General features: G+C 44.8%; 1 pseudogene; it reads left to right on the top strand.

Annotated features, from left to right (window-relative positions):
* LOC112837374 (tubulin beta chain-like) overlaps nucleotides 1–22,133 on the top strand; it is a 147,859-nt pseudogene extending 125,726 nt beyond the window's left edge.
* Nucleotides 22,134–25,935: the final 3,802 nt, after the last annotated feature.

Here is a 25,935-nt window from a genome sequence, read left to right as displayed (position 1 = left end):
TGAGGCAGAAGAGAGAACCAGCGATATAGAAGACCAAATCATGGAAAATAAAGAGGCTGAGAAAAAGAGAGAGAAACAACTACAGGATCACGAGGGCAGAATTCGAGAGATAAGTGATACGATAAGACGAAACAACATTAGAATAATTGGGACCCCAGAAGAAGAAGAGAGAGAGAGAGGGGCAGAAGGTATATTGGAGCAAATAATAGCAGAGAACTTCCCTAATGTGAGGAAGGAAACAGGCATCAAAATCCAGGAGGCATAGAGAACCCCTCAAAATCAATAAAAATAGGTCAACACCCCGACATCTAATAGTAAAACTAACGAGTCACAGAGACAAAGAGAAAATCCTGAAAGCAGCTCGGGAGAAGAGATATGTAACCGACAATGGTAGAAATATTAGATTGGCAACAGACCTATCCACAGAGACCTGGCAGGCCAGAAAGGACTGGCAAGATATCTTCAGAGCACTAAACGAGAAAAATATGCAGCCAAGAATACTATATCCAGCTAGGCTGTCATTGAAAATTGAAGGAGAGATAAAAAGCTTCCAGGACAAACAAAAACTAAAGGAATTTGCAAACACGAAACCAGCCCTCCAAGAAATATTGAAAGGGGTCCTCTAAGCAAAGAGAGAGACTAAAAGCACACAGATCAGAAAGGAACAGAGACAATATACAGTAACAGTCACCTTACAGGCAATACAATGGCACTAAATTCATACCTTTCAATAGTTAACCTGAATGTAAATGGGCTAAATGCCCCAATCAAAAGACACAGGCTATCAGATTGGATTAAAAAACGAGACCCATCAATATGCTGTCTGCAAGAGACTCATTTTAGACCCAAAGACACCCCCAGATTGAAAGTGAGGGGGTGGAAAACCATTTACCATGCTAATGGACACCAAAAGAAAGCTGGGGTGGCAATCCTTATATCGGACCAATTAGATTTTAAAACAAAGACTGTAATAAGAGATGAGGAAGGACACTATATCCTACTTAAAGGGTCTATCCAATAAGAAGATCTAACAATTGTAAATATCTATGCCCCGAACATGGGAGCAGCCAATTATATAAGGCAATTCATAACAAAAGCGAAGAAACACATTGACAGCAATACAATAATAGTGGGGGACTTTAACACCCCCCTGACTGAAATGGACAGATCATCTAAGCAAAAGATCAACAAGGAAATAAAGACTTTAAATGACACACTGGACCAAATGGACTTCACAGACATATTTAGAACATGCCATCCCAAAGCAACGGAATACACATTCTTCTCTAGTGCCCATGGAACATTCTCCAGAACTGATCACATCCTAGGTCACAAATCAGGTCTCAACCAGTACCTAAAGTTTGGGATTATTCCCTGCATATTTTCAGACCACAATGCTTTGAAACTAGAACTCAATCACAAGAGGAAAGTCAGAAAGAACTCAAATACATGGAAGCTAAAAAGCATCCTACTAAGGAATGAATGGGTCAACCAGGAAATTAAAGAAGAATTAAAAAAATTCATGGAAACCAATGAAAATGAAAACACAACTGTCCAAAATCTTTGGGATACAGCAAAGGCAGTCCTGAGAGGAAAGGATATAGCAATACAAGCCTTTCTCAAGAAACACGAAAGGTCTCGAATATACAACCTAACCCTACACCTAAAGGAGCTGGAGAAAGAACAACAAATAAAGCCTAATCCCAGCAGGAGAAGAGAAATAATAAAGATCAGAGCAGAAATCAACGAACTAGAAACCAAAAGAACAGTAGAACAGATCAACGAGACTAGGAGCTGGTTCTTTGAAAGAATTCACAAGATTGATAAACCCCTGGCCAGACTGATCAAAAAGAAAAGAGAAATGACCCAAATCAACAAAATCATGAATGAAAGAGGAGAGATCACAACCAACACCAAAGAAATACAAACAATTATAAGAACATATTATGAGCAACTCTATGCCAGCAAATTAGATAACCTGGAAGAAATGGGTGCATTCCTAGAGATGTATCAACTACCAAAATTGAACCAGGAAGAAATAGAAAACCTGAACAGACCTATAGCCACTAAGGAAATTGAAGCCGTCATCAAAAATCTCCCAACAAACAAAAGCCTAGGGCCAGATGGCTTCCCAGGGGAATTCTATCAGACATTTAAAGAAGAATTAATACCTATTCTCCTGAAACTGTTCCAAAAAATAGAAATGGAAGGAAAACTTCCAAACTCATTTTATGAGGCCACCATTACCTTGATCCCAAAACCAGACAAAGACCCCATCAAAAAGGAGAATTACAGACCAATATCCTTGATGAACATGGATGCAAAAATTCTCACCAAAATACTAGCCAATAGGATCCAACAGTACATTAAAAGGATTATTCACCATGACCAAGTGGGATTTATCCCTGGGCTGCAAGGCTGGTTCAACTTCTGCAAATCAATCAACGTGATACAACACATTAACAAAAGAAAGAACAAGAATCATAGGATCCTCTCAATAGATGCAGAAAAAGCATTTGACAAAGTACAGCATCCTCTCTTGATCAAAACTCTTCAGAGTATAGGCATTGAGGGTACATACCTCAGTATCATAAAAGCCATCTATGAAAAACCGACAGCCAATATCATTCTCAATGGGGAAAAGCTGAGAGCTTTTCCCCTAAGGTCAGGAACATGGCAGGGATGTCCACTCTCACCACTGCTATTCAACACAGTATTAGAAGTCCTAGCCACAGCAATCAGACAACAAAAAGAAATCAAAGGCAACCAAATTGGCAAAGAGGAAGTCAAACTCTCACTCTTTGCAGATGATATGATACTGTATGTGGAAACCCAAAAGACTCCACCCCAAAACTGCTAGAACTCATACAGGAATCCAGTAAAGTAGCAGGATATAAAATCAATGCACAGAAATCAGTGGCATTCCTATACACCAACAACAAGACAGAAGAGAGAGAAATTAAGGAGTCGATCCCATTTACAATTGCACCCAAAACCATAAGATACCTAGGAATAAATCTAACCAAAGAGGCAAAGGATCTGTACTCAGAAAACTATAAAATACTCATGAAAGAAATTGAAGAAGACACAACGAAATGGAAAAACTTTCCATGCTCTTGGATTGGAAGAACCAACATTGTGAAGATGTCAGTGCTACCTAGAGCAATCTACACATTCAATGCAATCCCCATCAAAATACCATCCACAAATAATCCTAAAATTTGTATGGAACCAGAAGAGACCCCGAATAGCCAGAGGAATGTTGAAAAAGAAAAGCAAAGCTGGCGGCATCACAATTTCGGACTTCCAGCTCTATTACAAAGCTGTCATCATCAAGACAGCATGGTACTGGCACAAAAACAGACACAAAGATCAATGGAACAGAATCGAGAGCCCAGAAATGGACCCTCAACTCTATGGTCAACTCATCTTTGACAAAGCAGGAAAGAATGTCCAATGGCAAAAAGACAGTCTCTTCAACAAATGGTGTTGGCAAATTGGACAGCCACATGCAGAAGAATGAACCTGGACCATTTCCTTACACCACACACAAAAATAGACCTCAAATGGTTGAAAGACCTAAACGTGAGACAGGAGTCCATCAAAATCCTAAAGGAGAACACAGGTAGCAACCTCTTTGACCTCAGCTTCAGCAACTTCTTCCTAGAAACATCGCCAAAGGCAAGGGAAGCCAGGGCAAAAATGAACGATTGGGATTTTATCAAGATAAAAAGCTTTTGCACAGCCAAAGAAACAGTCCACAAAACCAAAAGACAACCGACAGAATGGGAGAAAATATTTGCAAATCACATATCAGATAAAGGGCTAGTATCCAAAATCTATAAAGAACTTATCAAACTCAACACCCAAAGGGCAAATAATCCAATCAAGAAATGGGCAGAAGACATGAACAGACATTTTTCCAAAGAAGACATCCAAATGGCCAACAGACACATGAAAAAGTGCTCAACATCGCTCAGCATCAGGGAAATCCAAATCAAAACCTCAATGAGATACCCCCTCACACCCATCAGAACGGCTAAAATTAACAAGTCAGGAAACGACAGATGTTGGCGGGGATGCGGAGAAAGGGGAACCCTCCTACACTGTTGGTGGGAATGCAAGCTGGTGCAGCCACTCTGCAAAACAGTATGGAGGTTCCTCAAACAGTTGAAAATAGAGCTACCATACGATCCAGCAATTGCACTGCTGGGTATTTACCACAAAGATACAAATATAGGGATCCGAAGGGGTACATGCACCCCAATGTTTATAGCAGCAATGTCCACAATACCCAACCTGGAAAGAGCCAAGATGTCCATCGACAGATGAATGGATAAAGAAGAGGTGGTATATATACACAATGGAATATTATGAAGCCATCAAAAGGAATGAGATCTTGCCATTTGCAACGATGTGGATGGAACTGGAGGGTGTTATGCTGAGTGAAATAAGTCAATCAGAGAAAGACATGTATCACATGACCTCACTGATATGAGGAATTCTTCATCTCAGGAAACAAACTGAGGGTTGCTGGAGTGGTGGGGGGGGGGGAGGGAGGGGGTGGCTGGGTGAGAGACGTTGGGGAGGGTATGTGCTATGGTGAGCGCTGTGAATTGTGCAAGACTGTTGAAACACAGATCTGTACTTCTGAAACAAATAATGCAACATATGTTAAGAAAAAAGAAAAAGAAGAAGATAGCGGAGGGGAAGAATGAAGGGGAGTAAGTCAGAGGGGGAGACGAAGCATGAGAGACGATGGACTCTGAAAAACAAACTGAGGGTTCTAGAGGGGAGGGGGGTGGGGGGATGGGTTAGCCTGGTGATGGGTATTGAGGAGGGCACATTCTGCGTGGAGCACTGGGTGTTATGCACAAACAATGAATCATGGAACAGTACATCAAGAACTAATGATGTAATGCATGGTGATTAACATAACAATAAAAAAATTTAAAAAATGCTCACCGCTCCACATGGGAGGAGGTGCAAGACGGACTATAATGGGGGCAATCTGGCTTCTTTCAGAAGAATGTGAGTTTCAAGATGACTTCTCAATTTTCTGGCCGTCCTCAGCAGCCTTCCACTCAAAGTCGGGACCTTCCTTTAGGTAAGTAGCCACACTCCGACTTTCTCCACTGTCTTCTTACACCTAGAGTCAAGAGCTGGAGGTCATGGGCACATGTGAAGGCCAATGTGTCTTAACTGAACTCTTGATCATCATCTGCCCCTTCCACCTCCCGAGCTCTGATGTTTTTGGTGAAGGCAGAGATACAGAGTTGAACGTGTTACTCCCCTGCTTAAAGGACATTGATGACTTGCCAAGGTCCTTAGTATTCCATCTCAGATTTCCAATGGAGTCCAGTTCTGGCTCATGCCAACCTCACCACCATTGCTTCAACCCACTGCCTTTGAGTCTCTGCGCTCCAGCCGCACTGAGTTTTGATAGCTCTTCGGTTGAACCCTTTCCTGCCTGAGGGCCTTTGAACATGCTGTTCCCTTGGCTTAGAATATCCTTTTGCCTATGCTTTGCTTGGTGAATCCTAATTCGGTTTTGGGCAGGAGACCTTCAGATTCCCTCCTTTAAATTAGGCTCACCTGTGACTCAGGACAGTCTCTCTCTTTCTCTATGAAATAAGAAGGAAATTTTTAAAATACAATCTAACGAACGTATGGAAAACAAGACCTACGAAAGAGATTGCAAACTCAAAAGCAGACAGAGCCTAGGCAGCTAATGTCACAGAGTAAGAAAAGGCAAAATACGTGGATATATCCATTGCTACACACGTAATACAAAATTACTAGTTTTAACTAAAGTATCCTAGGTGAGAACCCAAGATACTTCAACCATGGATCTTATCCAATTTTATTTAAAATTAAAAAGTTTTAAAGGAGAAACTTAAAATAGACTTGTTAAATTTTTCTTTCTTCACTGTCATTCCATTGATTTTTAACTAGAAATCTTATACTTTTTTTCTTTTTCTCTCCTTTTTTACTTATTTATTTATTTATTTATTTATTTATTTATTTATTTATTTTTAGGTAAGAACACTTAACAGAAGAGCTACAGTCTTTTTTTTTTATTTTTTTTATTGTTATGTTAATCACCATATATTACATCATTAGTTTTTGGTGCAGTGTTCCATGATTCATTGTTTGTTCATAACACCCAGTGCTCCATGCAGAACGTGCCCTCCTCAATACCCATCACCAGGATAACCCATCACCCTCCCCCCTCCCCTCTAGAACCTTCAGTTTGTTTTTCAGAGTCCATCATCTCTCATGGTTCGTCTCCCCCTCTGACATACTCCCCTTTTCAGAAGAGCTACAGTCTTAGCAAATTTTTAAGTATTTAGTATAGTATTGTTGGCTGTAGGCAGTATGCTGAACAGTAGATGTCTAGGGCTTATTCATCCCGCATAACAAACGTTCTATCCTTTAGCCAACACTTCCCTGTCTCCCTCTCCACCCAGCTACTGGTATCCACAATCTTTGTTCCTATGAGTGTGACCATCTAGGACTCTACGAATAAGCGGTATCATGTAGTAGTCTCTCTGTGTCTGGCTTATTTCACTCAGTGGCATGTTCTCTAGGTCCGTCTATTCTGTCACAAATGGCAGGATTTCCTTCTTTTTTTAAGACTGAATAATATTCATTGTATGTAAATACCACGTTTTCTTTATCTACTCATCCACTGATGGACATTTAGGTTGCTTCCATGTCTTGGCTATGGTGAATAATGCTGCAGGGGGTACGGGAGCACAGATATCTCTTTGAGGTTGTGATTTCAATTTCTTTGGATATATACCCAGAAGTAGGATTGCTGGATCATAGGGTAGTTCTAGTTTTAATTTTTTTAGGAACTCTGTACTGTTTTCCATAGTGATGGCCATTTACATTCCCACCAACAGTGCACGAGGGTTCCCTTTGCTCCACGTCCTCACTAACACTTGTTATCTTTTGTTTGGTTGGAGTTTTTTGTTTGTTTTGTTTTGTTTTTATCAATAGCCATTGTAATAGATGTGAAGTAATAACTCATCATATATTTGATTTGTTTTGCCCTGATGATAAGTGATGTTGGACAATTTTTCATATACTTGTTGGCCATTCATATGTCTCTTTTGGAGAAACGTCTATTCAGTTTTTCTGCCCATTTTTTTTTAATTTTTTTTAAAGATTTTATTTATTTATTTGAGAGAGAGAGAATGACAGATAGAAAGCACGAGAGGGAAGAGGGTCAGAGGGAGAAGCAGACTCCCCGCTGAGCAGGGAGCCCGATGTGGGACTCGATCCCGGGACTCCAGGCTCATGACCTGAGCCGAAGGCAGTCGCTTAACCAACTGAGCCACCCAGGCACCCTCTGCCCATTTTTAAATCAAGATATTTGTTTTATTGCAGTTGAATTCCTTATATATTCTGGGTGCGAATTCTTTATCAGATGTATGGTTTGCAAAATTTTCTTTCATTCTATGGGCTGTCTTTTCATCTTCTTGATTGTTCCCCTTGCTGTGCAAGAAGCTGTTTAGTTTGATGCTATCTACTTGTCCATTTTTCCTTTTGCTGTCTGTATGTTTGGTGTTATAGCCAAGAAAGTATTATCAAGGCTAATATCAAGAAGCTTTCCTCCTGTGTTTTCCTCTAAGAGTTTTACAGCTTCGGGGCTTATGTTTAGGTCTTTAATCCATTTTGAGTTGATTTTTGTATGTGCTGTAAGATAAGGGTCCAACTTCATTCTCTGGCACAAGGCTATCCAGTTTTCCCAGCACCATATCCTGAAGACCCTTAGTGTACCCCAGTTTTCTACTCTGTGATATGGGATGATATTCATGCTTTCCCATACTGTGGGAATAAATGAGTCAAGCACATACTCAGAAGAGTCTGGCACATAGGAACATGCATGCACTCAGTAAATATTAGCTTCTGTCGCTTTCAGAAATAAATTAAGAAAGATGGTGATGAAGAAGCATGGAGAGAAAGGAATGGATTGAAAAGATAGCCTGATACATCAAGGTGGAAGCCAGGGTCATCCTTACATATAAAGCTCTGCCTCAATGCCACAGACACCAGGTGTCGTGGAGCAGAGGGTTTGAGAAGCAGGTGAGGGCTTGGTTTAAATGAAATGCTTCAGGACCATGGGATTTAGCTAGGAGGCAGGACAGGGCACAGGGCTACCCTTCCTGGTCTGCTAACATCCAACCACACATCCTTGCAAGGTTGACTGTGTATTACCTCTGTGCCAGATTCCCTACTAGACGCTGGGGACACATAGATGATCCCAGCCCTTGATATTCATTCATCAACAAATGATTTTGTGCCAGCTTTTTGCCAGTGTTTTTAAGGAGCTCACTGCCCAGTGAGGGAAACTGAATCAGCCAATATAACATGAGAGGAAAGGATGGGGATAGTCCAGTAAGTTTTTCTCTAGAATCATTTTTTAATAATTCTTTCTAATTTGGGGGGTAGGGGCAGGAGGTAAGAGGAGAGATTTCTGACTACCTTGAAATGCTGATAAAAGCCACATACCATCTACCAAATGAAGTAGACACAAATCCACAGAACTCAGGATAGGAATTTCTAATTGAGATAGTTATTGAAAGCACATTTACAAATTCAGTTACCCTTGTCCTTAACTTGGACCCGACATGTTCTTGATAATACAAATACTTAGTGAATATGCACCATGTACCAGTCAACATGTTAGGACCTTTGCCTCCAGCTTCTGAATCATCCTCATAACAGCCCTATGAGCCAGGTACTATGATTATCATTAAGATTATTTTTTTTAAGTGGAGTTTTAGGTTTAAAAAACAAAACTGAGGGGGAGCCACAAAGATTTCCCACATGCCCTCTGAGCAGGTTCCATCATCATCCTCTATTTTATTAAGCAGAAAACTCAGGCACAGAGAGATTACATGACTTTCCAAAGGACACCCAGAAATAAACAGTAGATCAAGGATTTAATCTGATTAGTTTAACTGAAGTTGTGTATTTATCAATGACATCATGCTTTTTGATTGTCCAAAAATAAATGGTGGATCAGCCAAGGCTCTGGGGTTGCTTGAATGTGACAGAAAGCCCAACCGAACTTAGCTTAGGCAGGAAGGGAAATGTACTGGAAGGCTCACCCAACTCAAGAAAGTCAGGCATAATGGTGAGCCTCAGGAAAAAGTGGAAGCAGGAAAACTCAAATGTCACTCAAAAATTCTGTTTCCATTTCTATTCCCTTCTACTGTAAACCAGTTCCTTCCATGGGGTAGAGAACATCTTATCCCTCACAGATTCACCCAAATAGGGACAGGATTTTTTTTTTCCTGCTCTGGCTGAAAAAAATCCGAGGGAAGCTCTCTCATTGGCTTTTAAGTCATGTGTCCAACTCGGCACCAATCACCTAAGTCAAGATGGTGGGGAACTAGGCTGGGCAGCTTCCATTCAAGAAAGGAGGCAGGAATAATTTATCAGAGGGGAGGAGATACTCATCCCTGATGAAGTGAGGGTGTTGGCAGCCCAAACAATGGCAGGCTGTCCCCCACAGAAGACTTCCCTTGTCCAATCCCTATAATTGTGATCATGCACCATCTTTTGCAGCTACCAGCTGTTCATCCACCTGCTTTGGCATTAGCTTCTAAACTCTAAAGGCATTTCCTGATACTCAGAGGCAGCAACTAGGATTCGTGAAGGCTGCTACTTATACTATTTAGCCTAAAGACCAGCCAGCCTCTAATAAATCATCTCCAGCTTCCCAGAGGATGAGAGAAGACCACTGGTAAAGAAACTCTGCCTTCCCTAGGCAAGTCAAAATATAAACTCTCTAATGGCCCCCTGGTGAGTAAGAGGGGGCTTGATTCCCTCAACACATCTTAATCAAAAGAGGTAGTAAAAACAGAACATATGTGAGAGCCAGACAAATCTGGATTTGAGTCTCCTTGCTCTACCATTTATGAGCCATGTGACCTTGGAAGTTACTTTTCTCGGAGGCTCAATCTTTCCATCTTTAAAATGGGCCTCATGGTGCTCACTCTGACGGTTTCCAAGTGTTGACTGGGGGAAAAAAAATGAAATTAGGTAATGGATGGCAATGTGTGTTACAAAGTTCTACACCTATTTTGGTTATTAATATTACTGGTGGTGCTACCACTTTTGGTGACAAAGGTACACATCTTTTCTGATATGGAATTTGGGGATTCTGATGTGAAATTGATGAAGAAGGCTGGATGATGGGGGAAATGGAGGAACAAAATCGTGGACCGTGCATCTAACTGTGAATAAAGCATCTAGAAGATATTACAGGAGAAATTTTAAAAATTTCTACTCAGCCAGGAAGAATTTCTAAGCAAGAAGACACACCCCCCCCCAATCAACCTTAAAAGAAAAGATTAATAAGATAAAATTTAGGGGCACCTGGTTGGCTCAGTCAGTAGAGTGTGTGACTCTTGATCTCAGGGTTGTGAGTTCGAGCCCCACATGGGGCACGGAGCTTGCTTAAAAAAAAGAAAAAGTGAAAACAAAATAATTTAATTTAAAGATTTCTGATTGTGAAGAAACACCATTAATAGTGAAAAGGTAAGTCACAGAGTGGAAAAAAATATCTGTAACACTTATAACCTAGTCAAGGTTCATTTCCAGAATATAGATGGCTTGACAAGTGAGTAAAAAGAGAGAGAGAGTGAGAGAAATAACGTAATGGGAAAATAGAAGACTTGAACAAGCATCTCATAAATATGAAACGGTGTTCAGGCTCAACAGTAGTCACAGAAATGCTAGTTAAAAACACAATGAGATGCCACTGCACACTCACCGGAATGGCTACAAGGTAAAAAGATGGATGACACCAAGTGTTGGCAAGGATATGGAGCAACCGGGCCTCTTACCCATTGCTCATGGAAAGAAAATTTGGTGCAAACACTTTGGAAGACAGTTGGACATATGTATGTTTTAATCCAGCAATTCCACTCCTAAGTGTATACCTAATAGAAATGAATGCACCAAAAGACAGGAAGAAGAATATTCATGGTGACACTTCTTGCAATAATCCCAAACTGGCAACAGACACCCAGGAACACTGGAATCGATCAATGAATCCTAACACATCTGTACAAGAGAATGATGTGCAACAATAAACAAACAGCTTCACACTCCCCAGAGACAAAGCTCACGATCAGTTTTGCACAAAAGAAACCAACCACAAAAGAAAACATTTCGGTAACCGAACCAGGCAAAAAGTCATGACTAGGGCTCCATGTGGGGAAGGGGTCAAGTCTAGTGGTTGGCGAGGCACAGAAGGGAGACTGCTGGGGGGCTGGTGATGATCTGTTTCTTGGCCTGGGTATGGTTGGAGGGGTGTCCACCTTGTGATTTTATTAAGCTGCACATTTAAGTTTTATGGGTTGTTGTTTTTTTTTTCCCTAGAGATACACTAAAATTTATAAAAAGGTTTACAAAAATCAGAAGCCCCCCATGGTTGCTGCCTTCCGACTTCAATGGGTGATGCTCTCCCCACAGCCAAAGCTTCTCGGGATCACTGTTTGTCTTAGCATCAGGAGGCTAAGTGCTCTGAGGCCCATCGTCAGACCTCCCTCCTCGGGCCCAGCCACTCTGATACCTCCGGTTGGCCCCAGGCCAGCTTCCTCTACTCCTGGGGTCTTTTGTGCTCCTCAGGTGGATATGTTTTCCCAGCATGCTCCAGCCCCTTCCATGAGAGGCCTGGGGGGCCTGGGTTTTGTTTCCTCAGCAACACCCTCCCCTGTAGGCTGCTTCAAATGAATCCCGTGGAAGACAAAGAAATGAGAGAGTATTAAAAATGTCAGCTGCAGATCCTGAGATGCACAGCTGGGTAAATAGAGCCAGTGGAGATGTTTTTATTAGTGGCTTTATGGTTATGCTCACTTAAGTTATGGATTTAAGGTAGGGGGTGGGAGAGAGGAAGTGGCCTAAGGGTCTTCCAGCCATTTCCTGACCTGCTCAGACCAAAGCATCGGACGCCTTTAGATTTGGGGGAGCTCCCTCAGTTTTGGAGGCTCTTGCCATTTTAGGAAATTGCATACCTTTGCAATGAAGTTGCCCTTCCAGGGATGGAAAATTAAAGCTCCCTTTCTCTTGGATTTCTCTGGGAAGCTTCACCCCCTAACCCTGCCTCTGGACCAGCTGATATCAGATTGTGTCTCTGGCAAAACTTGGTTAGTTTTCGAATGGGAAGTAGGAGGCAGAAGATAATTTCTGATCAAGTGTCACAGTCAATGTCTCACAAGCAACCAGAAATAAATGCTGTCTTTATAAGTACAATGTATAGGAGAGTCATGTCATGAACACTCCTTATGTGAGTCAGGAAGAGCAGGGTTTAAATGCAAGTTTACCAACTTGTTAGCTACATGACCTCAGGGAAATTATTTAAGCTTCTATTCCCTCATCTCTAAAATATAAGTAACATAATACCTAAGGCACAGTGTTGTCGTGAGATTAAATGAATATATATACCTATAAAGCTCTTACCACAGTACCAGGCACACAGAAGACACTGAATATATATCAGACACTATCAATGTTAGAATATGTCTTCCCAACAAAACCATTATCTTGAAATAATATTCATAATAGCCAATGTATGAAAGCAACCTAAGTGTCCATCAACACATGAATGGGTCAAGAAAATGTGGTGTGTACATACACTAGAATATTATTCAGCCTTGAAAAAGAAAGAAATGTCGCCATCTGTAACAACATGGATGAACCTGGAAGACATCGTGTTAAGTGAAATAACCAAGACCGAGAAAGAGAAATTGTATGGTATTGAAGGAGTAGAATAATATCAATAGTTCAGGGTGCCCTCATTCTCACTGCTGTATAACAATCCACCTCCCAGGCATAAAACAAGAACCGCTTTATCATGCTCATGCATTCCGTGAGTCAAGACTCGGGCAGGGCTGGCCTCTGGGAAGACTTGAACAGCTGGGACTAAAGAGTCTGTTTCTAAGTGTCTGGAACCTTGGTGACAATGTCTGGAAGGCTGGGTTCAGATGGGCCTGTTAGCCCAAGTGTCTTCCAGTGACTTCTCCAATATGGCAGCCTCAGGGTAGTTCGATTTCTTTCCCAGGGGCTAGCGTTCCAGAGAATAAGGCAAAAGTTGTACTACCTTTTAGAACCTACCCCTGGAAGTCACATGGCATCACTTCCTCCATACCCTCCTGGTCAAGGCAGTCACAAGCCCACCCAGATTCAACTGGAAGACCCGATAGATATCATTTCCCCATGGGAAGAGTGTCAAAATATTTGTGAGCTTTTTTTGTGTATGTATAAACTACTACAGGGTTTATTCTGTGTCAAGTCCCAAGTTAAGTTCTTTCTACACATCGTCTCAAGGGATCTTCATAATAAGCCAATATTTTGTAATATGTAGATAAGAAAACTGAGGTATAAGAAGCTGTTTCTGGCCCAAGGTCAAAAGAAGCGGTTTCTGGCCCAAGGTCAAACAGCTAGTCACTTGAACACACACATCTGTCTGAAACATGTTGTTCGGTTTTGAAGTCAGTGTTCTCATTAACCCCATAAATATTGAATCCCCCCATAAATATATAAATAAATGAGTGAATAAATGATAGATATGATGGGTAGACAAATGATTTATGGATGATAGACTGATAGACAAATAGACAGATGATAGGTAGGTAGGTAGGTAGGTAGGCAGGTAGGCAGGCAGATAGATAAATAGGGATGGCAGCCCTACACTGAACAAAATTGAAGCCCAAATTCTTAAGGGACGGCAGGATCCCTGCAAGCCTGAATCTATATCATCTATCTGAGAGAAAGAGGAATAGAATTCTTGGAAACCTAAAAGAACACAAATACTCCTGAGAAAGCCACCTCAGAACACTGGCAAAAGCCTCCTAGGGGGTGTCTACAAGATGCTAAACATCTGGCTACTTCCAAATATTTGGATGATGGACTACCATATTTTGTCCAACTTTTCTTCCGTTTGATAAACACAGCTGGCTTAAAAATGAGTAGTGGAATCTAAATGCAGGGAACCCTTAGAGATTTTCTCATCCAAACCTCCTTTTTATACAAATGAAGGGAAATATATAATCATGGAGGGCAAGGGGCTTGGGCAAAGTTACCCACCCAGTGGCCCTGACATCTTTGTTTCAACATGAGTTGAATAGAATCTATCCTGATTTAAGTAAGATGTATATTAAGATCCAACAGGCTACCTACAGGAAAAATCTTACGCAGATCTTTACAGTGCTGGTCATGATAGAGAATTGGAAGCAACCTAGGTGCCCAACTCTAAGGAAGCAATACAGAAAATGTGGGGCAGGTGCACTCCAGAGCCCTATGCATTAGAAACAAATGCATATACACATGACACGTACATATGTATCTTAATATGTTCATATGGTGACAAGGAGAGTTTTACCACATAGTGTTGAGTAAAAAAAAAATTAACAAAATGAGATTTTCAGCTCACTGACTCTCATGTAAAATGAGTGCATGCACAAAAACCTACTGTATGTTTTTAAAGGGAAAATATTTAAAGGCGTATTTAGACATATTAACGTGAATGCCTTTAGATGCCTTTAGTGGGGAGGGAGACGAGAATGGGGAATGGGACAAAGAGGAAAAATACAATGCATACAACACAACGCAATACAATGAAGCGAGAGAGGTGTTTGGTGTATTCCAAGTTGATAACATGTCATCAAAGGAGGAGCATGATTACCTCTACTCTGCAGATGAGGTAAAAAGAAATCCCTCCTATGTTTCAATCCAGCGACATCACAGGAAATACCAGGCATTCTTTGCCTGCACACAATACCTCCAGCTCTTGGCCAAAGGTCCACTGAATGAGGTGGAAGGGTGAAAGAAACACGTCCTTTAAAAATCCTGTTTTCATCAGCCATAATGGGCTTAAGCCACATGTGAAATATGGAGCTGGTTTCCCCTTTCAGGACTCCAGGAACCTGCTCTCCCTTCACATTTCCCGAGAACTTACATCTCAGCGGGCGATCGCACGGGGCTCGGGGAGGGAGATCACCTTTCGGAAACGACAGATGAATTTCCATCTTCCCCAAACAGAGACCTTTCTTCAGCCATCAGACATGCTTTCTGGATGGCACCAGCCACCTCCAATATCACGGAGGAGGCAAAGTCCCTTCCATCTCTACAACTGTTCCTTTATACTTTGTAAAGTGCTCTCCAAATTATCACATGAAATGTGAATGGAGTAGAAATTATTATCCCTGTATAAAGAACGTAAAAAAAAAAAAAAAAAAGAGGGGTGGGGGTGCCATTCAGCAATGTGCCCCGAATCACACATATGCCTTCTGAATCCTATCCTATGGCTTTTTAATATATTCTTTCTCATGTAATACCTGTAGTACTATTATTACTAAGAATAATAATTTCATTGATTGATTACCATGTGCCAAGTACTTTACACAGAGGACGTCATTAAATCCTTCTGTGTGTGACAAACTACTTGATCCATTTTACAGACAAGGAGGTCAAGGTGTAGAGGCCAGGTTACTTAACATGAGGGAACAGCTACTATGTTGCAGAACTAATATTTCAATCCTGCTTCTCAGTTCTGAAGCCTGGACCCAAAACCACTATATTTTGCCATCTAGATCCATAAATCCAATTTGTCTCGTGCTAAGATCTTGAGATACCAGCATCCAATTAATATGTTAATTTGTTAATTTATTCATGCCCTCCTTACTTATTGGGCACCTGTTATGTGTGAGACACGGGGCCAGGCCCTTTACATGCTCTGGGTGGGGGATACATGTGGGAGTGGCAGTGGGGATAATCCAACCTCCAAATTCTATATTCAACCCTGCGTAAGCCTGGGATCCCCAGAAAACAGAGACGAAGATGTATGCATTAGCACATCGATGGCAAGTGTGATCCCACGGAGCCTGCGAAGGGAAGAACCAAGACAAGAACGGGCTGCCAAGGAGCCGGCCACCACTAGGCAGCAATCATGTCTGAGAAACCACACGAAATGGACCTTGGGCCCAACTGTCTGCAAGGAGGTGTCTCATGCTTGCATCCCTCCTTGAGCAAAGGACCATCCGAACAGGTGAAAAATCCCCGCCATCCCTAGGATGATGCATTCTCCGCTGCGGCCCATGCTGTGACATCCGAAGGACAGACCTGCAGCCAGAAGCGAGAGAGGTGCAACAGAGCGGGTCCGAGGTGAAGCCCTGCGCATCGCACCTGCTTGGAATGCGGTCAGACCCCGCCTAGAACTTGCCCACCGAACAGTGGCTGGAACCAAGGACAGGGGAGGCAAGAGGCTGGGAAGCGTGCATCAGAGGTCTCCCAGCAAACTACTTGCTGGATGCATTCAGGAGTCAAACATCAAATCATATTAATGGTCATAGAAGTAACAATGCCGTTCGGAACACGGTACCTGCCACAAAGGACAAAGAGACCACAGGATCTATGCATGCGCACATTAGACCAAGTGTTTGCGTGCCTGCCGACAGACTCAAGTGCTCTTCACCGTGATCCATCCCAGGAAGCAGAAGGGAGAAGGGCATGTCTGCCCTGACAGAGGGCAGGTAGCACTGAAGCTGAGTGGCCAAGGTGGCTGCCAGGGTCACCCAGAGCATGACAGATGGGCTAGGATTCAGACTCAGCTCCCCAGCTCCGGCGCTAGTCCCCCACTATCTGTGGACTCTTCTAATTCCTTCCCTATCCTATTTCAGGAAAAGACAGCTGGGAAGGAGGAGGAATAGCTGTCATTAGGCTCATAAAAGATGAGTTTCTCGCCCCCCCGCCCCCCGCCCCGCCGCTACAGAAAGCAGGGAACGAATCCTTTGGTTCTAACTGGAAATAACGAAAATGTAGCTAAAATATCGTGGGGCAGGGCGGGCGGGGGGGTGGGGAAGATTTGCTCAGTTTCATTCAGAAATAGATTTAACCCGTTCAGACGTGCGTTACCGGTTACTGTGTGTTTGACTCCACGTGAGTTACTTTTCTCTCCATGCCTCGGTTTCCTTGTCTGTTCAATGGCAATTTCAACAGCACCTAACTCAAAAGATTACTGTGAGGGTTAAAAAACAATCAGCCCCCAACCCAGTAAGGGAACAGAAACATGAGCTATTATTATTAGCGTGTCTAGCCTACTTTTCCCACCGGTCACTGGACGATTATGCTGCCCATCTCCAGGTTATATGAGTAATTCACGTCATGCTATTTTACTTCTCAAATGTCTTCAGTGGGTGCATTCAAGGGCATCAAAAATAGGGTCTGTTTGCCCTCTTCATTCATTTTTACAGGCTAGGGGCTGTTGCCAGGCCCCACACTGCAACGTCGAGTTTCCTGGCTTCTGCCCACCCCATTTTTTCCATCTTCTTCTCCCCATCCATTCATTCATTCGGTGATACTCAAAGCCAGGCTGAGCCACGTCCATGGCCTAGCCTTGGGGATGGAACAGTTAACAAGATAGGTATCTGCCCTGAGGCACTTGTCCTCTTAACTTAGGGCAGGCAGATAGGTTTATCCTGAGGGCCACTGGAGGTAGTTGGGCTGCTAGGAGCCCTACACCGAGGTGGATTCTAGAGCCACCTGCTGGCTCAGCTAGTCTGCTGGGGTGGATTGTGGATCTCTACCATTGGCAGAGGAAATGGAATAGGAACGTCCCATTTACCATTCCTGGTCAAGGGTTGACAGGATTGGACAAGATTTGACATCCCCTTTAAGGTTTTTCTCAAATTCTACCTCTTCCATCAAAATGACCCATGCTCATGTAGTCCCATCCCAATTAGGTGTGTATTGTGTCTCCCACTGGATGCTACTAGGACTTTGCCTGTTTCAGAGCATCTATTTTAGCTTTATACACTTGATGAGACCCTTGAGGTCAAAGACCACATACTACTCCTTCTTGTTTCCCTACCACTTAGCATGGTGCCTTGCAGATGGTTAAGAGTCATCTTCAAAGACAGAAAAATGAGGTTTTCTGGTTTTCTATGTTGTAATTATTGGTGGTATTTTTGCTGTTGGTGTTGGTGGTGTTGATGGTGATGGTGGTGATGGTGGTGATGATGGTGGTGGTGACGGTCATGATAGTGGTGATGGTCATGATGGTGGTGGTGGTTGTGATGGTGGTGGTGTTGGTGGTGATGGTGATGGTGGTGTTGGTGGTGATGGTGATGATGATGGTGGTGGCGATGGTGGTGGTGTTGGTGGTGATGGTGATGTGATTGTGGTGATGGTGGTGGTGGTGATGGTTATGATGGTGGTGGTGGTGATGCTGGAGGTGGAGGTGGTGGAGGTAATGGTGGTGGGGATGAGAGCAATGGTGGTGATGGTTTAGTGGTGCTGTTGCTGCTGGTGTTGGTGCTGTTGTTATTAGCATTGTTAGTAGTGTTTTGACAGTGGTGGGTTTTTCCTCCACTTTCCCACAAACTGATTGGAATATATTGTCTCATAGCATTAGAGGAACTGAACATAAGAATCTGAAATGATTTCCTCCAAGTCTTGAATCCACACGTCAACAACAATTCCAGTACCTTCCACAGGAATCCCCATTCTCAGGCAATTCACACAACTCAAAAGAAAGAGGTATAGAGGACGGCCGTAACAAACCCAAACAAACCCAAGCATCACTCTAGGTGAAGGCAATTTTTTTTACAAAATATTATAAACTGAGTAACTGACTGTCCCTTGATGCTTCTGGGGAGAGCACAGGTCGCATACTGAGCTTTTAGAGGATGCCCCGCATTGAGCACTTGAGTCACTCTGTTAGTCCTTACAACTACCCTGGCGTTAGGTCCCATTCCACCCATTTTACAAACGAGCAAACTACGGCTCAGAGACGCTAGGGACTGCTGCAGAGCTTCAGGTAGGCATGTCTGATGCCAACATCCACGGCGCCGTGATCTCGGCTACAAGGAACTACAAAGCCTCAGAGGTGCTTGGTGCCTGGAGGTGAAAAGATGAAGCACTTTGGGTCTCCACTAGGACCTCCCATGAGAGTCTCCATGTTTCAGGCCACCAATCCCATTGTCACGCTGACACAGCCCAAAGCCCACCATGATGGTCTCAGGTTATACCCCCCGGAGCACCACCGTACCCCAGAGCCTGTTTCATGCCACCTCAGCGTTTGTGCGTCTGCTGCTAACCCTCATGGCGTCTTGGGAAGAAGCCCAGCTGTCCTGCTAAGGCATAAACCATATCACACTCCTGTCCTGCGGAAACCCTCCAGCCAGCTCCTCAGACCACGGCTTTCAAGGCCCTGCACGGTCTGGGTCCAGCCCTCCTCCCTGACTTCACTGCCTCCCACCTGCCCTTCGCTCTCTTTGCTCCGGCCTCGGCGCCATCTTGCTGGTCCTCACACACTTCAGGCCTTCCCCCCTCAGGGTCTTTGCATGGTCTCCTCAGTGTGTCGAGAATGCTCTCTCCCCGCAGAACTGCACGGTTCTCTCCTTCATTGCATTCAGGTGTCTCTTCTGAAGTCCACAGAAATCCTGCCCCCACCCCCAGTCGCTCCCCACCCCACCCCCGTCCTTAGCCAGCCTCTATAGTTCATCTCCATCTTTCCAGCTCCTTGATATGCTTTGTATTGTGTGGCCACAGCCAGAGAGGGGCTGTGGGCCTTGCTGGGGAACAGCAAAGTCTTTAACTGATTTGTTTGCTACCGGAGTCTCAGCCCCTGGAGCAGTGCTCAGCACATAGTAGATACTCAATACACAGGGGTAAAAAGGGAGGAGGAAGGAGGGAGCGAATAGAGAAAGGAAGGCCATAACCAAATGGATAAATAGGTGAATAAAGCAGAGGATTCAGACACAGTCCCTGAGCCCCAGGAGCTGACAGAGGGGTCCCAAACTACCTCCCTCAGAGGTCCCCAATCCACCTGACAACCTGCCCTGCTACAGTCTTGGAAGGAGCCGCCCCCCACTCAGCAGCACCCTTTCTCTGCCCCCCACCTGTTCCCTTATTGCCCCCTTCCCTCCCACCTGCTCGTCTGCCCTTGCCTCCCTCCCAGCTCCCTCCCTTGCTAGAAACTGGAAACAAGGACCACGGCGGGGTGGGGGTGGGAGGTTACTGCCAAACGCCACCTTGAGTTTCTTCAGAACAAACAGACTCTGCTGACTTCTCTGTTTGTTTTCTTCCCTTTTCTAAGCTGCTGAGCTGTCCCTGGCGTTGTGTAAGGGGTCATCCCCAGGGCGGGAGGGGTGGATGGACTGTCAACAGCTCCCTAATGTAGGCTCCTACCCCCGAAAGGGGGTCCTGGGTTTTACAGGCCTAAGTGCCTGGGCCGGAACACACACACACACACACACACACACACACACACAAGCAGTTTTTTGTTTCACCAACAGGTCAGGCATTCCCCACCGTGGGACAGGGGAAGCGCCAAACACAGAAGGTCTCCTTCCCTAATTGGACGACGTGAGAAACAGTTTGGATAAACGGAGGCATGTCACCCCAAGTGTGTAATCCCTTCCAGGAGAGCGGGGAGGCTGAACGCTTTGAGGGATATATATATTTGTGGTACTTTGTTTTTAAATTCTAATGTTCGTGTGTTTTATATAATAAAATAGAAGCCAAAAGTCTCCCCCCAAAACCTTTAATTGTGTGCCCCAAGGTAAATAAGGACAGTTCGTTGTTTAGTCATGCATCCATGTCTTCAGTCAACAGATACTTATCGAATGCCTACCATGTGCCAGATACTGTTCCAAGTTTGGGGGATGCAATGGTGAGGAGAAGCTGAGCCTGGTTCTTCTAGAAAGTTTCTCTTTGCAGCCCCAAACAAAGGAATGAGCTGCCCTGGCTAGGGGAGAGCTGTGGTTCCATCCGTGCCTCTCACAGCCCCCTCATGGAGTGACTGTACCAGACACACTGATCAGCAGCTTAATTTTCTGTACTTAAAAATATATCTTGAACTCTTTTCCATGATCGGCCCATAAACTTCTGCCTCTTGCATTTCAAAAGTTGCACGTACCTTATTTTTTGCATGTGCCGTGACCCATTTGAACAGTTCTTTGTGGTTGGATATGTGGGTTGTTTCTGAGCTGATTTCTAGAAGTCCGGTTGCTAGAAAAGGGAGCTAGGTAAAAACCCAACAGACAGTGTAAAAGGGGCTAAAGATTTTATTTATTTATTTGTCAGAGAAAGAGATTGAGCACAAGCAGGGGGAGTGGCAGGCAGAGGGAGAGGGAAAAGCAGGCTCCCCGCGGAGCAAAGAGCCCGATGCGGGACTCGATCCCAGGACCCTAAGATCATGACCTGAGCAGAAGGCAGATGCTTAACCGATTGAGCCACCCAGGCGTCCCAAGGGGCTAGAGATTTTGAAGTGAAAGGTTAACTTGCCAGCTTCCCTTGGTTACACATACTGCGTCCACTTCACCTTCAAAGTCAAGGAACCTGGTCCATCAGCTCGTAGGACACACGAACGAAACCCACGGCATTGGTAAGGAGGCCCTCAGTGACATGGGTTTCAGAACCCTAAAACCGACCATGCCCCCCAGGGGACCTCCACCTCCTGGTATCAGCCAGCATGAGCGGGGACACCCCCTGCCTGTGCTCTGCTGGCCAGCTCGATGCTGACCCGGGCAAGCTGGCTGTCAACGCTGTCCCCTGCCCCCACCCGCCCTTCATCACACCCGGCTTCACCCCCTGGTCACCCAGGCCAGCCAGCAGTACTGGGCCCTGACGGTGCCACCAGCTCCCCCCCACAGATGGTGGGTGCCCAGAACACGATGGCCACCTGTGAACCTCGCCCCAGCTGCTACCTGACCAGGGCTGCCACCGTAGGGAACCGTGTGTCCATGAAGGATGAGCCCAAGCAGATGCCTAACATCCCAAACAAGAATAGCAGCTATTTTGTTGAGTGGATCCCCAATAGTATTGGAACAGCTGTCTGGGACACCCCATCCCCAGGGTGCTAAACACCCGCCCCCTCCAGCGGCAACAGCAGGGCCATCCAGGAGCTGTTCGGGCACATCTAGGAGCAGTTCACCACCATGGCTGTGCTCAGGTGCAAGGCCTGCCTGCCCGGGTACACGGGCGAGGGCGTAGACGAGATGGAGCTCTCCGAGGCTGGGGGCAGCAGGAACGAGCTGGTGTCCAAGCACCGGCAGTACCAGGGCGCCACTGCCAAGGACGAGGACGAATTTGAGGAGGAAGTGGCCTAGAGCTGTCTGGTGTCCGGCAAAGCGCGGAGACTGTGTGAACTCTTTACCACGCACAACCTGTTCTCCAATGGTCATGTCTCTGTGGGTCCTTGCACTACCTGTCTTGACATCACATGCAGTACAAATGCCACCATTAGAGAATTTTCATAGTCCACTGAAGGAATGATTAATTAAAGAATAGAGGAGAAAGTCAGTGAACGACTGAATGGATGCTGGGTGGTTGGACAGACAGATGGGGGGCTGGCTGGCTGGCTGGCTGCATGGATGGATGAATGGATGGATGGATGGATAAATGCATGGCTGGCTGGCTGCATGGATGGATGAATGGATGGATGGATGGATAAATGCATGGCTGGCTGGCTGCATGGATAGAAAGGGGGAAAGATAGATGGGTAGATGGGTAGACACATAAAATAGGGAGGAATGGACAAATGGCTGGCTCGCTGAATGTGTGAATAAATGAATAAGTCAATGGAGGGTGGGTGAACAAGTAAAGGAGTACCCGCATGAATAAGGTGATAAGAGAAAAGTGGATAATGGATGGCAGATGGATAGATGGATGATGAGCAACCACCAAATTTATAAGATTCACAAAGTATAAAGATGATTACTTAACGACATAATTGCCCCAGAAGACTCCTTTTAATAAGGTCCCTGCATGCCTTCAACATTATAATTCAATTTGCACTTTGCTTATGAGGGACACACCAAGGTGATAGGGGACCCCAGTTGCAACAGCATCTAGGTCTTGGTGCTTAGTGCACCATGGGAGTCCAACAGATAGTAATTAACGAAGGTGATGGATAAGAAGGAAGAGACTACATGCCTATCTGGGCCAGATGCACCACGTGAAGCCCCATTACCAATGTCCACCATCCAACATCGGAACAGAGGGGACACCATACCAGGAACCCTGTGGGCCTGTGAATCACTGTCTAAAGCTGCCCCCTTTGTGAATATGCTTCTTCCTGTGCAGCATGTTTAAATGCTCAAGCCATCAACAAGGACTTAGAAGACCTCCCCGTCTATATAGGTGGCACATAGGGCCATCTTTCCAAAAGCAACCGAGATTAAGCAGTCACTCCTCTTTGGATCAATGCATCACCAGGCTTCTGTCCCAACTTGTCTGCCAAGCCCCTTTGACCTGCCCAGGAGCCTCTGGGTCTCCTGATCCCTAGCCCCCGCCCTCAAAGGCCATCAGTTAAACAAACCACCTTGGGAACCATCAGCGCATCTTCCAAGGCAAACAAGCCTTGGCCCTAGTGAGGTCAGCAGCAGGAGGGTGAGGCGATTAAACTGGTATGTTTGTCCGAGGCTTGTCTCTCACTGCTATTCCTGACAGATAGCGACGTGGCAGGAGTCTAACCTGCATCTGAGAACAGACGAGCAAGCAGGATTCATTGAGTACCTACTGTGTGTCAGGTATTAGCTGGACTCTGTACCATGTCTCAATTTATCCTAAAAGGTAGGGAGCAATGTTCAGAAGAGAAGGCTAAAGCTCAGAGAAGTAAAGTGGCTTGCTCAAGGTCACACAGCGAGCAAGTGGAAGAAGGAAGATGTGAGATCAGGTTTTCAGGTTTGCCTTTCACCCCAAGCCATCTGTAAAAATATATTTCAACTTGGGACTGAAAGGGTAAGCAATGGGATATGTTCTCCAGTTTGGTGTCCTTATAATGGAAAATCCTAAACATCAGAACCTATAAGTGCCTTTTTTTACGTTCAAAATTTAAAAAATGTGTCAAAGAAGGAGGTCTTCTATAGGCCAGTGGGAAGAGAGAAGAAGAAACTGATCATTCTTGAGCACCCCTATGGGCCAAGTGGCCACAATGGTGAACCCAAGGTCCCCTAGATCCTGCTTTCATGGAGCTTTTAGTTGCATAAGGAGGAGGGCTATCAAGGAAAGACCCACACAAATAAATATGAAATTGCAAATGGTGAAGGGGAAGTCCATAGGGTACTGCTTGTACAAAAGAGGGGATTCTGAATGTATGTCAGTTTCAAGGAAGGCTTCGGGAGGAAGGGACGTTTGAACTGAAATTGGAAATGCAAGTAGATGTTGGTCAGATAAAAACAGGTAGAAACAACGTTTTGGGTATTGAATGTGCAAAGACCCTGTGGCACAAAACAGTATCAACAGTATCTGTGGCTAAAGCACAGATTGAAAGGGAGATTAAGTGGGAAAAGACTAGGGAGGTCTTTAGACCCAGATCATGCAGGACCTGGTAGGCCACCAAAGTGGGCACAGAGACACGCTCTCTAGATCCCTCTAAGGAAAAATATGTCACCCCAGCTGCCAAAAATACTGTGAACAGCTGAGTGGACCTTCAGCCATCAGCTCCTTCAAGGATTCCTCCGGTAGTAGAGACCAGCCTCGCTCAAGGTCACACTTCTTCTCAGGGGGACCTACCTCCGGTGACTGATTCCTTTATAAGGAATAGAAAGGTCTGGTTGCGCCCATGCAGTGCAAAACAACCCTATAGGGCCATTCTGGCTCCAGAGTCCTCCACGGGTTTGGCCAAGTCTGGGCTCAGACCTGCCTCTCAGCTCGACTTCTCCCTCTGCCTGTTCCTGCTTCCTTCCTCTCCTCTCCACAGGTGTTGACTCCAAGGGCACACCTGCGAAATCGTCCTGTGCACTGCACTCGAGCACAGAGCCTGCTCCCAGGGGAACCCAGCGTGCAATAGCAGTGTAAGGAGCTCAGCTTAAATCGCGAGAGCAAGGAGGCACCAAAGGAGGCTTCTAACGAGGTGACATGACCCCATTTGCATTTTCCAATGTGGGAAGGATGCTTCCCTTATGCTGTTGCACAATGGGACACCCTAGACCCCAGAGTCTTCCTTGAATAGGTGCTTGAACGCAAGAGAGAACACCAGGGTCCGTGTCCCTTGGTCCTAAGGCTTCAGGCCATCTATGTCCACAAGCCCAGCTTAGTCAGTCCCTGCACTTGTTGTGAACACACTCTGGGGAACATGGGGCTAGGAGGTCATCAGGGGCCAATAAGGCCCACACTCACGCAGCCCCGTCCTTCCCTCAAGCTCCAATCTTTCATGCCGGGGCCAAATGCACCATCTCTCACCCAGGCACACGAAACCACTGTGATGCCCCCCGCCCAGCAATCCTCAGCTCTCCCACCACCAGGGCCCTAGGGATACCAACTAACTTGAACAGAGTGCTTACCACATGCCAGGTACTGCCTAAGAGTGGCTTTATATGGATTATAAATTATAAGTATTTTTAAAATCCACGAATTATCATTTAGAAAGCATTCCATGGAGAGTTTACCTGAATGACCTCATTGAGCACGCAAACAGCTCTGTGATGTGAGTTCCAGCATAGACCTATTTCAGAGATGAGAAAATGCAGGCCAGGGAGGGGGGATTATATCACGTGCCTGAAGCTATATGGCTAGTAAGTGTATGAACCTTCATAAATACAGACAGTCTCCTTCCAGGGTCTACACTCGCAGGCAGCACACTTGGATGCCTCTCTTAGCTCCGTGCCCTTTTGCAGACTATTCCACCAGCTTCCTGCCTTTCCTTTACTCCCACTTGCTTTTGTCCCCACCCCTCACCCTTCATACTGCTCCAGAGTTAGCATTCTAAAGCAAAAAAAAAAAAAAAAAAATATATATATATATATATATATATATGTATAATCTGATTATGCCCTTCCCTGCTTAGAAATCTTGGATACAAGACCCATATGACTATGGAGATATTAAAAAAGATACTTAAAAATCATGTTAATGACATGAGAATATATTCCAGGATATATGTTTAAGGGCACCTGTTTTACTAGTGTG

This window comes from Callorhinus ursinus, unplaced genomic scaffold (genome assembly GCF_003265705.2).
Source record: "Callorhinus ursinus isolate GAN/ISIS: 27379988/994484 unplaced genomic scaffold, GSC_fseal_2.0 scaffold41, whole genome shotgun sequence".
Lineage (NCBI taxonomy): Eukaryota > Metazoa > Chordata > Mammalia > Carnivora > Otariidae > Callorhinus > Callorhinus ursinus.
Note: the sequence above shows the minus strand (reverse complement) of the source record. Positions and strands in the feature narration are given on the sequence as shown.